General features: G+C 44.2%; 1 protein-coding gene across 31 annotated transcripts in view; it reads left to right on the top strand.

Moving 5' to 3' along the window:
* The window catches only part of Ank2 (ankyrin 2), a 576,750-nt gene that overhangs the window by 87,358 nt on the left and 478,487 nt on the right, over window positions 1-10,905 (top strand). For 3 of the 31 annotated variants that reach the window (XM_031375411.1, XM_031375407.1, XM_031375396.1), the window contains exon 1: window positions 6,280-6,503. The exons of the other annotated variants lie outside the window; for them this stretch is intronic. The gene's annotated coding sequence lies outside the window, so the exon portion shown is untranslated. Of the gene's footprint in view, window positions 1-6,279; window positions 6,504-10,905 lie in introns of those variants that run through there. 31 annotated transcript variants of the gene reach the window in all.

Raw genomic sequence — 10,905 nt, 5'->3', positions numbered from 1 at the left:
AAAGAAAAAGAAAAAGGAAAAAAAAAAAGAAAAAAACCCCAACAACAAACCAGAAACTCAGTAAAGAGAATGAGGTTAAGCACATTGCTTTCTGGAGAAGGAAGCTTCCTGGTAAACAACTGCACAGGATTATCGACACAGTTTAAGAACCGCAGCAAGGATTTAAATGAGAAAGGGATACCTTAGCAGGGTCTCAGGGAAGAGGGTGAGCTCTGAGCATTTTGTTGCTGTATGGAGGGCAAGTGGAAGCAGTCCCCAGAGGCCGGATGACAGTGGGCACAGCGCGAACTAGGGCTTCTGAGTAGTAATAGTAATTAGGCTTTGAATATTAAACATTTGTAAACTACATTTTTAAAAAACATTGTTACTGATTCTTTGTGAATTTCACATCATGCACCCTAGTTATGTTTTGGGTGAGCATTCTGTGTGTAATTAAATTTCCCATGTGACTTAGCTCATTTGAAGTGTGTGGAAAGACAACTGAATTAGGTTAATACCTAAAGAGGATTGTTTCTCAACATCCAAAATTAACTAAATTTATGAGGTTAATGTTATCAAAATCCCAAGAAGATACTTCTCATGTACAAATACGTAGTTTAAACGTTTTTAAATATTAGCTCAATAATTGGTCTTTCTATAGAACAATCACAAATATGCAAACCCTTGGTTTTCATTACTCTTTGTTGCATGTGAAGTGAGTGGGCTCAGTGAGTTAGAGCCCTGGCTGTGCTTACAGAGGATCCAGGTTTGATTCCCAGCACCCATATAACCGCCAAGAACTGTCTGTCACTCCAGTTCCAGGATGTCCAATGTGCTCTTCTGACCTCCTCAGACACTGTATGCATTTTGTGCACAGGGAGATGTGCAGACAAAACACCCACATACATAAAATAAAAATGGGAAAAAATCAAGCAAGTGGGCAACTGAGCTGCATGTAGCTCAATGATGGAGTTTTTTTCCCTTTTTTATTTTTTCAGATCTATTTAATTTATTTATATGAGTATACTGTAGCTGTCTTCAGGCACTCCAGAAGAGGGCATCAGATCTCCATGTGGTTCTTGGAAATTGAACTCAGGACCTCTGGAAGAGCAGTTAGTGCTCTTAACTGAGCCATCTTTCCAGTCCAGTGATGAAGTTTTTGCCTAGCATACATGAGGCCCCCCCTTTAGTCCTCAGGACCACAAAAGAGTTTAGTATGGTATAATATATCCAGTCAAAGTTATGATTTAAATATATTTAAATTTATATGATTTAAATGTTATATTTAAATAACATTTATTCACATACCATATAATGGAAATAAAAATTTAAATGCAATTATCAGCATAATAGTTGATTTCTTAGGGCTAGAGAGATGGCTCAGTGGTTAAGAGCACTGACTGTTCTTCTGAAGGTCCTGAGTTCAATTCCCAGCAACCACATGGTGGCTCACAACCATCTGTAGTGAGATCTAACGCCTTCTTCTGGTGTGTCTGAAAACAGCTACAGTATACTTACATATAATAAATAAATAAATGTTTTAAAAAATAGTTGATTTCTTATCATATATATAAATGTAACTATATAAGCTTGTTTATATATACATATTATATATATGTGATACTTATACATGTAATATATATAATGTTATATGTTATACATACTACATATATGTAATACTTAAGTCATTGGTTTGGATGGTACCAAGCATGTAGTATTTTCTCCTAAGAAGATAACAATATGTCTTTGACTGTGGGATTCACCATCAGGTTCCTTGGGACACCTAATTTCCATCTGATCGCTATTGGAGATTAGCCACAAAAAGAAGAAACTGTGTGAACCTCCTACAGCTGTGATTGATTTCTGTCCACACAGCACCTCTGGGTTTTTCACAACAAGAACTTCTCCATGTCTCTGCCGTTCCCACCGGGTGTCTGAAATTTTAATTCCGCTCTAACACTAACTACACATAGTTAACACAGGCACTAAAGATTAAGGGCTCAGTCCTTCAAAGTGGCCCTCAGTCCCGTCTGCCAGTTACAAGCATAATGAGTCTCCAGGCTACCCATGCTTCTGTGCATTTTGGCTGTAAACTGGGGTTCCCTTTATTTGCTAATTTGTTGCAGCAGTTCTCAGAACCCAAGGAAACACTTTAGTCACCATTACTGGCTTGTTGTGAAGAGTACTAGAGGAGCTGGGGCGCTGGCTCAGTCGGTCAAGTGCTTGCCTGTAAAACACGAAGCCCTGAGTCCAGATTCACAGGGCCCACATGAAAGCCAGGTTTGGGGGCATACCTGTAACCCCAAATCTGGGGAAGCAGAGGTAGGAGGATCTTTGGGACTTGCTGTTCAGTGAGTTTATCTGACCTGGCAAGTTTTGTGCTAGACCCTGTCTCAAACTATAAACCCGAGCGGGACTGGTGAGATGACTCAGTGGGTAAGGGTGCCTGCCACAAGCCTGATAACCTGAGTTTGATCCCTGGAACCCGCATCATAGGAGAGAACCAACTCCTGACCTCCACACACATGCTGCATGCAGCAAGTATTCAGGTTGCACACATATACCACACCACACACAAATAAATGAATGTAAAAACCAAAAGCAAGTAGAAAGCTAATAGGCAAGATACACAATGCTGACAGACAGACAGACACACTGTTAGTAAGGTCACAAATAAAAACCTTGATGAAGGGCTGGTGAGATGGCTCAGCAGGGAAGAGCACCGACTGCTCTTCAGAAGGTCATGAGTTCAAATCCCAGCAACCACATGGTGGCTCACAACCATCTGTAATGAGATCTGATGCCCTCTTCTGGTGTGTCTGAAGACAGCTACAGTGTACTTACATATAATAAATAAACCCTGATGAGGAGTATGTAATTTGAGGTTAGGAAGGGTCTTTAGTGCAGGGCTTCCCTCCTTGTGAACTCTGTGGAATAGGAATATTTTGCCAGCTCAGAAGCCCCTGATCATGCCGTTTACAATTATTTGGTATTTGTTTTTGTTTTTCTGAGAAAGGGTCTCTGTAGCCCAGGACTCCTTTGAGTTTACTATTTAGTCTATGGTGCCTTCAAATTGCAGAAATTCTTCTGCTTTAGCCTTCCATTGCTGGGATTATGGGTAAGAACCACCAGGCCCATCTACTTAGGGGTTTCAGGTGACTCATTACATAGCGTGACTGACCAAACCACTGGTCATCTATGAGTAAGGCAGGCTCCAGCGCCTCTCTACTTCCTGGAGAAGAGAGATTTCCAGCCTCAGTCAGGTCAATTCCTTGGTTGCTAGCTCTCAGCCTGCAGCTGTGTGTGGTTGTCCCTCTCCTTCCAGCCAGCCTATTAGCATGAACTCAGGGGTTGTGTGAAAGGGGCAAAATGCTCCCTTCATTTCATTGCCTGGGAAATTTTGAGACTTGTGCTGGAGGTGAGGTCTGGACTGCAACTGTATATATTTTCTACTACATCACAGTGGCCACACAATTCTTTTATCATTTAAAGGTATTTTTTAAAAAGTTTAAAATTAGCATATGGGGCATTAGACATTACTATGCTATTTTTGATCAAAATGTTTTATTGAGTATCGCCTCTCCTCCTCTCACTCAGATTCTGCTGCCCTTTGGTCCCCACTAATGACCTCGCCGCCCAGTGTCCTCCCCAACCCCCGTTTCCATGTGTCATTTTGCTCATTTCTCATTTCCATCACCCATTTTTATCCTCTCTTGGTCTCCTTTCCTTATACCTCCCCTCTCCCACCCCTACACACACACACACACACACACACACCACACACCACACACCACACCACACACACACACACACACACCACACCACACCACACACACACACACACACACACACACACACATTACATGCTAAGATCTGCATATGAGAGAGAACACACTGAATTTGTTTTTCTGAATTTCCAAATCTGGGTCTCCTTGCTTAATACTATACTCTAGATCCATTCACTTTCAGAAGCATTTTAGTCTTACAGCTGAGTAAAATTTTATTGTGCATATACATCTTCCATGTTCATTACTCACTAGTCTCTGATGAGCACCTAGGCTGGTTCCATTTCTTAGATGTTATGCACAAAGCATCAACAACTGTGTACTGCTGGGCGGTGGTGGCACATGCCTTTAATCCCAGCACTTGGGAGGCAGAGGCAGGTGGATTTCTGAGTTCACGGCCAGCCTGGTCTACAGAGTGAGTTCCAGGACAGCTAGGGCTACACAGAGAAACCCTGTCTCGAAAAAACAAACAAACAATAACAAACAAACTGTGTAGTGTCTCTAAGGGTATGGGGTTTAAGTCACTAAAAATGATAGCAGGGTGCATGGTGTCCAAATACTTTTTAACTGTTTCCACACATGTGCCTGAACTTGTTAGGGACCCTAATGCATAGGAAGTTAAAATAAAGAGGGCAATTTTCTCTGCTAGAATTTTTCCTGGCCTCCAGCAGCCATGACAAGTGAGGCTTTGCCACCCGTCTCAATATTTCAGCTAAAGAAAGGAACAATGGAATAATGGTAAAAAGTGGAAAAGGGGAGATTTAATCGATTCAGCCACATTGGGGAGGGGAAGTCATAAAAAGTCCAGGAAGTCCAACTCCAACTTTAGGATGCTGACCCTGGTGGTCCCCCACATCACTGCGGTGCTGGTCCAGCAAGCTGTTCTGAAGAACTCGCTACCCGAGGGGGCAGGTGGCTCTCGGGAGATGGCCACTTCCGTTTCAGGTATGGCCCCACCAGGATATCTCCCCCCCCCCCCCCCCCCCCCCCGTAGAGTTTTGCTCTGGAATCCAACTTGACGATGGCCTTAGGAGGACGAGTTAATCTTTGCATCTTCAGCTAAATGAGAGGAAGCACAGAGATGAAATGAAGCCTGTGGTGTTAAAGGCTTTCGCCCTGATGCCCCAAACGGTCTTTAAGAAAAGCAGCTTCGAAGTATCTGCTGCAGTTCCGCTTCTGATTACTACTGCCTGTTTGGGTTATGATTTTTGCTTCATAAAAACCTTAATGGCGGCCTGGCAGTAGCGACACACTCGGCAGGTCTCTCTACTCTGTAGGTGGGTCTCTCTCTGTGAGTTCGAGGCCAGCCTCTCGAGTACAGAGTTACTTCCGAGAGAGCTAAGGCTACACAGAAAGACCCTGTCTTACAAACAAACAAAACAAGACAAAACAAAAAACCTTCAATGACTTTTGAATTTCCATACCTTAAATTTTGTATTCATTACAGTATGCCATAATGAAATTAGGATAAAACACGGTTTGGCTCTTAGCCTTCCAATTCAAAGCCATCTGCGGCGGCTCATATTTTGTAACCCCAGTAATACGCAGATTGAAGCATGGAAGTTGCTGTGAGTTGGGACCTGCCTGGACTACATGGTAAAACCTTGTCTCAAAGGAACAAAGATAAGAAGGAACTGAGGGGGGATGGCTCAGTGGGAAGGCTTTTGCTGTGCAAGAATGAATGCCTGACTTCTGATCCCCAGGACCCATATAAAATGTGGGTGTGGCAGCATGTCTCTGTGACCTCAGTGTCGGGGCTCGGGATAGGAGGAGCCTTGAAAAGCCCATTACTTTATTTTCTTATCACAGGAATGGAAGCAGAAACATGCATGCCCCTCTCTATTCTGATAGGCTCCTTTTTTGTCAGGTGATATATGGGTGATAAATAAGTGGCTCATGGTTGAATGCGTTCAGCGCAAATAAGCTTACTTGATTTTTCCTTGCTCATTTGTCTTGTGTAGGTCTGTAAGTGTATTTGGTTGGACTATAGGTGAGCTCTCTCATGTGATGAGAACTTCATACTGCACCAAGTCTAATGGTTATGTCCTTAAGATCTCCTATGAACCATACTCTGATGATTAGCTTAAAGTATGCGCGCGCGCGTGCACACACACACACACACACACACACACACACACACACACACACAGGAGATGGATGATGTGTTGCAAGGTGGTCTGGGCAGTGGGGGTGGCTTTTGCAAATGAGGTCACTCCCACAGCATTGGCATCCTGACTCATTGCCCTTCTTCTGTGAACCAGGAGTGGGTCTCCCGTTACAAGCCGTGTTTCTGCTACAAACAGGTTGTGGGAAAAAAAAAAAAAATCCAAATCCAAGTGTAGGCTGCGTTCCCTCCTTCTGTTAGAAACAGAAGGAACCAGACCACCAAAGAAATATCTTGTAAGAAAACAACAGTTCCTGACTCTGTACCACCTGCTTCAATGCAATCCAGGGCTCAGAGTGATGCAACTCACGAGCGTGGAAGGGGCTGGCGGATGGGATGGGCTGTCTTGGGCTGATCTGATGTCAGAGCAGATCATGTGGTGCTCGGTAGGCAGCTGGGACTGGCCCGCGGGAAGCACATGGATTACAGTCTGAGGCTGTGATGGGAAAGTCGGTTCCTGGGCTGCTGTCTCATACACATCAGCAGGCAGGGAAGCTGGAGACGCGGACTCGCCCTGCTCGGGGCCCCTCCTGCTGCGCGGTCACCGGCAATCGCTGAGAGAAGCTGCTGCTCCAGTAAGTGCTTCAAGAAGGTCTTTGTTCAGAGCGTTTGGGATGCCGGGAGGAAGTGTTGGTGTGGAAGGGGGGATGTTGGAAGCCCTTTGTAAATCGCTCTCGGGATCTGGGCTGGGCAGCATGGCTTTACATGCCATCCCGGGAGGTCAAAGGCAGCATCCGAGGTTCAGATGGTCCCCAGCCCCAGTTTTGGTTTGTTCTTCATGTGATGTGTTTTTCTGATGTGCAGTTTCGGGTGTTTTTTTTTTTTTCTTTTTCTTTTTGTAATTGCAGGGCAGATTTTTCTTTTAGACCCGATTAAAGTGAATTGATTTCGGATTCTCTAACCCTGTGTGGACTTGTTTTCTCTATGGCAAGCGAGGGGCGCAGAGAGGGTGGGAACTCCCTCAGTCAACATCACTGCTTCTTAAGATTCAGGTTGTGCTTGTGCCAAAGGACCATGCCACCCTTCCTTGATCAGGGGGAATAGGTGATAAGAGAAGAAGCAGGGTGAAGCCGTAGTGAGGACACTTGGTTAGTTTTGCAGAACAGTGGGGTTGCTAAGGAGATTGCCCCCCCCCCCCTTTAATGGTTACATTTTGCACTAGGTACCGTCAGCGGGCAGAACACAGACAGCAGAGGAAAAATGATGGAGTTCTCACTCTGTTTCCCAGCAAGCGAATTGTCTTTTCTGCCTCCAAATCCCACTAAGGTGCAGCAGAGGGAGAAGTGGAGATTTCTAAGCACGGTTGTTTTGTTTTCTGTTTTTCGGATGACAGGAGTGTGGAGCTACACTCATGCCTCAGGCGTGAGCCTCAGCTCTCCAGCATCCTAGGTGTGGCTTTTTTTGGAGTACAAGAACAGAGATGGAATGCCATCTTACTGTTCCTCCCGACATATCACACTCCGTCTCTTTCGGAGGCTGGAAATAAATATGTGTGCTTGGAAGGCAATAGGAAGGGAATTTAAGAGAACAGATTTGTTTATTTTATCTGGCCTGAGACCCCCCCTCTTCCCTGCGAGCTCTTTATAGTTTTAGGTCCAGGTGTATGATATGGACTTGAAAGACAATACACACATAATTATGCCCTGTTTTAAAGCAATGGTGCCCCCCCCTTCTAGAAAAATAATGGGATAACCTGTTATAAGCAATAGACTTTGAGGCTTTGGGGCCAAAGACTGAATCCAGAAGTATTTAGGCATTGAAGAAACTTTTAGGGTGGGAGAGATGTTGGAACGGGAGCAAAGGTCGGTTTAGATATGATCTGTTCTCCTCTATGGCTTTCTGCAATCCATGGTTTAAGTCACGGAACACCAAACAACAGGCAGGAGCTGGCCCCACCCATTGAGCTGCGATCATGGAGTCCTCTCTAACCATTTCATCCCCCTGAATTGCATAAGCTAACGCAGAAACAGGGCTAGGATTCACCTTCTCCATCCTGTGTGCCACAGGTAGAAGCCTTATGAAACAAATCGAGAATAAAAGGAAGATTCTTTTCCCCCTGCTTCCAAGCTATGGAGTGAAGGTGGACTTGTTCTGGAAAGGGCTGGTCCTCCTGAGCCACTTCACTTAGGGGAGCCCAATATGAAGACTGCTTCCGGAAGAGGTCTCTCTAAGCCAGCCCTCCCTGCCTCCTTAGGCTAGATAGAACACCTCCCTTCCTTTTGGTCCCGTGCCAACCAAGACAGTCTCTCCGAATGTGGGTGGGTGGGGGGGCTTGATAACACAACGCCCACATTTGAGCACATTAATGCCCTATGTGTGAGGCTGAGGAGCCCTCCTTTGACCACACTCCCTGTTTCTCAGGGAGAAGCCCACTTATGGGCATTTTAGATATTCAAATCTCTTAAAAAAATTACTGTTAGCTGGGTGTGGTATGGTGGTGCACACCTTTGATCCCAGGATGAGGGAGGCAAGGACATCATACTCAAGTGTGAGTCTGAAGCCATCTTGGTCTTCCGAGTAAATTTCAGGCCAGCTAGGGTCACATAGTGAGAGCCTGTTTCAAAATAAAACAATATTAATAATATGGAAAAAATGGGGAAAAGTTTCCAATTTCTCAGTGCTCATCCACTTTGGTTAACAAGCTATCTTACTTATAAAATTCATCAGAGTACAATTGGGAGGGAGGGGTCAGTGGCACTCTACACTCTACATTTCAGGGAAGGCACTGGGGCTAGACCTGAGAACTGACAGTCGCCTCCATATTTATAGGGAGGAATCTTGACCAGTGAGCGAAGAAGAGAGATAATTCAGGTTCGGCACCCAGAACGCGTGACTCAAGCTCAGAGAAGCTTCTGCACTGCTTCAGCCTTAAGGGGAGAGCATGTCTCTAAAAACCAAGTGGTTTTTTTCCTGTAGATTATCTTTCATTTTACTAAAATATCATATTACTAGGATTGTAAAATCATCGTAACTTCGTGTTCCTTCCCAAATGTCTTGGAGAAGATCACATAGGTGCTATGAAGAAAACGAGGTGACTGGGCATAGTGACACACACCTTTAATCCCAGTACTTGGGAGGCAGAGGCAGTTGGATGTCTGTGAATTTGTCTACAAAGTGAGTCCAGGACAGCCAGACTATTATGACACAGAGAAACCCTGTCTCCTAAAACCAAAAAAACCAACCAATCAACCAACCAACAAAAACAAAAACAAAAGAAAAAAGAAAAAAGGAAGAAAACAGGATTCTGTTTTTCCTTAGGTGTCCCTCCTGGTCTGCTGGTGAGATTATAAATGCTTGGTCCTTAGGGTTTTCTGATTTTGTCTTTGCGGGATGACAGACTGCCCTTATTAAGGAGCTCGTGCACCATTTCTCAGTTACTGAAGATGCCACATCCACCAACATTTTGAGGCCTCCCATCTGGATAGTTTCCCCAATTGCACAAAATTCTTTGTTTAATACAGGTCTGTCAAGACGATTTATTTAAAGCTATTTAAATAATGTTTAATGTACTATAAAATTTTGGACTAATTTTTCTCTTTTTAAATTCATGCCAGGCCTAAACTGGGTTAAAAAAATACTTGTTGACGGACTAGTGAAACAAATCTATACAATGTTGCCATTCCTGCTTCTGAGTGTGCCATTTCTATGTTTTTCTGATTCACCTTGATGCTGGGGATTGAACCCTGGAACCTTGTATATGCTCTGTGGGTTCTCTACCACTGAGCTACATGCTCATCTCTACTGACATTTAAAAGGTAATCCAACTAGCCATGCGTGGAGGCACAGGCCTTCACAGGCCGATCTTTGTGAACTCCAGGACAGCCTGCTCTACATAGTTAGTTTCTGGCCAGCCAGTGCTACATAGTGAGATGCTGGCTCTCAGGGGGGAAAAAAAAGTAATCCAATTAAATGTTGTTCCATAATGTTATTAGAGTGCCCATCTGTTAAGTATTCAGCCTAATTTTAGCCAGAGTGAAATTCATTTATTGACTTGCAATCAGTATAAATATGAATCAGTGTCACATGTAATTCATCTAAGTGTACATAAAAACAACAAACACAAAAATTAAGTTGCATGTTATACAATTATGGTTTATAGGAACCTCAATTTCAATACAGAAGTCCTCTGATTATCTGTTTGTTGTGTAAATCCCAACTTTTCCTGGTGCAGGGAGGGACTCTTTTCATTCTAGACATTAAGCTAAGTGATATGTTGGGAGAAATTCATCCTCCTGGCTTTGAGTAGTCCTAGCAAGAATAATTGGCATACTGTTCTAAACAGTCTGCACGCTCTAGCTCAGAAACAAAGGGCTGGATGTGTGACATTTCTAAATGGTGACATCGTTAAGGACCCCTCCAAATGATAACATATAGCAAGCTTTAGATTACAGTAGAAGGGAGCCAGGAAAGAGAAATAAAACACGAATACCATGATGTGGACATCCCATAGAAGACCGCTTATTTCAAGGAGGGACAGCTAAGGGGAAGTGCCACCCTCGCCTCCCCCAAAGAGTTCACTTGGGGCCCAAAGCTGTGGCTAGCAGCTGTACCAGTTGCAAATTCCATTGTTAGAGGTCTTAGGTTCTTTATCCAATCCATTTAGGCAGAAAGTGCAAGCAAATATCTCTTGTTACAAACAAAGAAACAGATTTAAGTTCATGCTAATGTGTTCACAGCCAGAGCCAAAAGCTTTTCAGGGTTATTACAGCTCACTGGGCTCCTAGCCCATCCATCCAAGGGTCTAAAGTAGACTGAAGTTATGCATCAGCCCATTGTATGCAGCATCCCACATGAGAGCTTGATGCTACTGTTCCCTGTGCCATGACTTCCCCAGATTCAACCTGAAACCTGAGGTTAGCATTTGGGGTCCGTGTAACTTACAGTCGGCTTTCCCTTCTTCCCCTCTCTTCCTCCCTCCTTCCCTCCCTCCCTCCCTCCCTCCTTCCCTTTCTCCCTTCCTCCCTCCCTCCCTTCCTC

The sequence above is a fragment of the Mastomys coucha genome, unplaced genomic scaffold, assembly GCF_008632895.1.
Source record: "Mastomys coucha isolate ucsf_1 unplaced genomic scaffold, UCSF_Mcou_1 pScaffold16, whole genome shotgun sequence".
Lineage (NCBI taxonomy): Eukaryota > Metazoa > Chordata > Mammalia > Rodentia > Muridae > Mastomys > Mastomys coucha.
This window is presented reverse-complemented; position numbering and strand designations above follow the sequence as displayed.